Source organism: Triticum urartu, chromosome 6A (genome assembly GCF_056163025.1).
Source record: "Triticum urartu cultivar PI428250 chromosome 6A, HENAU_Tu73, whole genome shotgun sequence".
Classification (NCBI taxonomy): Eukaryota; Viridiplantae; Streptophyta; class Magnoliopsida; order Poales; family Poaceae; genus Triticum; species Triticum urartu.
The window spans coordinates 377763952-377766493 of NC_141878.1; positions in this window are offsets into that span (position 1 = coordinate 377763952).

Consider the following 2542-nt stretch of genomic DNA (forward strand, 5'->3'; position numbering starts at 1 on the left):
AGAACAAGTACCCACTGCCGATGATCCATGATTTGTTTGACCAACTGCAAGGAGCTAAAGTGTTTTCAAAGATCGATCTGCGATCAGGATATCACCAGCTGAAGATTCGAGAAAAGGATATTCCACATCGTATGATTCGCGTTCGGTACTTTGATAATTTGATATGTGGGTGGACCGGTGCTTGGGTGCTGTCCTTACTTGGACAAGCATCCCAATTATGATTAACTCATATTGGAACATCCGCAACTACAAAAGAAGTATTAAGGTAAACCTAACCATAGCATGAAACATATGGATCCAAATCAGCCCCTTACGAAGCAACGCATAAACTAGGGTTTAAGCTTCTGTCACTCTAGCAACCCATCATCTAATTATTACTCCCCAATGCCTTCCTCTAGGCCCAAATAATGGTGAAGTGTCATGTAGTTGATTTTCACATAACACCACTAGAGGAGAGACAACATACATCTCATCAAAATATCGAACGAATACCAAATTCACATGACTACTAATAGCAAGACTTCTCCCATGTCCTCAGGAACAAACGTAACTACTCACAAAGCATATTCATGTTCATAATCAGAGGAGTATTAATATGCATATAGGATCTGAACATATGATCTTCCACCAAATAAACCAACTAGCATCAACTACAAGGAGTAATCAACACTACTAGCAACCTACAGGTACCAATCCCAGACTTAGAGACAAGAATTGGGTACAAGAGATGAACTAGGGTTTGAGAGGAGATGGTGCTGGTGAAGATGTTGATGGAGATTGGCCCGCTCCCGATGAGAGGAGCGTTGGTGATGACGATGGCGATGATTTCCCCCTCCCGGAGCGAAGTGTCCCCAGCAGAACAGCTCTGCCGGAGCCCTAGATTGGTTCTGCCAAGGTTCCTCCTCGTGGCGGCGGAGTCTCATCCCGAAATCTTGCTTATGATTTTTCTTCGGATGAAAGACTTCATATAGCAAAAGATGGGCACTGGAGGGCCACCAGGGGGCCCACGAGGCAGGGGCGCACCCAGGGGGTAGGGCGCGCCCCCCACCCTCGTGGCCAGGGTGTGGGCCCCCACTGGTATTTTCTTCGCTCAGTATTTTTTAGTATTTCCAAAACAACTTCTGTGGAGTTTCAAGACTTTTGGAGTTGTGCAGAACAGCTCTCTAATATTTTCTCCTTTTCCAGCCCAAAATTCTAGCTACCGGCATTCTCCCTCTTTATGTAAACCTTGTAAATTAAGAGAGAATAGGCATAAGTATTGTGACATAATGTGTAATAACAGCCCATAATGCAATAAATATCGATATAAATGCATTATGCAAAATGGACGTATCAACTCCCCCAAGCTTAGACCTCACTTGTCCTCAAGCGGAAGCTGATAACGATAAATATGTCCACATGTTTAGAGGTAGAGGTGTCCATAAAATAAAATACGGACATGAGGGCATCATGATTATTCTTATAACAACAACATATATGGATATTGTCATATGATTTCTTATGCTCAAGTAATAATCTATTCACAACGTCAAGTATGAATCAGAAACTTTATTGAGAACCAACAAACTATAATCTCAATCATTGAAGCAATTGAAATTTATCATAACATCAGAAAGAGTCAATATAAGAGCTTTTCAGCAAGTCCACATACTCAACTATCATTTAGTATTTCACAATTGCTAACACTCATGCAATACTTGTGGTTACAGAGTTTTAATCGGACACAGAGAAAGATAGGGGCTTATAATTTTTCCTCCCAACCTTTTACCTCAAGGGTAATGTCAACAATAATAGTTCATGCTAACTTACATCCAATTAGATATATATATATATATATATATATATATATATATCAGGATCTTTCCATCATACTGTGCGTATCAAAGGATAAAATGAAAAAGAGGAAAGGTGAAGATCACCATGACTCTTGCATAAGGTAGGAGATAAAAGTAAAAGATAGGCCCTTCGCAGAGGGAAGCAGAGGTTGTCATGCGCTCTCATGGTTGGATGCACGAAATCTTAATGCAAAATAACGTCACTTTATATTGCCACTTGTGATATGGACCTTTATTATGCAGTTCGTCGCTTTTATTTCTTCCACATCACAAGATCGTATAAAGCTTATTTTCTCCCACACTAATAAGTCATACATATTTAGAGAGCAATTTTTATTGCTTGCACTGATGACAACTTACTTGAAGGATCTTTCTCAATCCATTGGTAGATATGGTGGACTCTCATGGCAAAACTGGGTTTAAGGGTATTTGGAAGCACAAGTACTATCTCTACTTAGTGCAAAGAATTTGGCTAGCATGAGGGGGAAAGGCAAGCTCAACATGTTGGATGATCCATGACAATATACTTTATTTCAGATATAAGGAAACATAGCACATTACGTTGTCTTCCTTGTCCAACATCAACTCTTTAGCATGTCATATTTTAATGAGTGCTCACAATCATAAAAGATGTCCAAGATAGTATATTTATATGTGAAACCACTCTTTCTTTATTACTTCCTATTAATTGCAACGATGACTAAAGC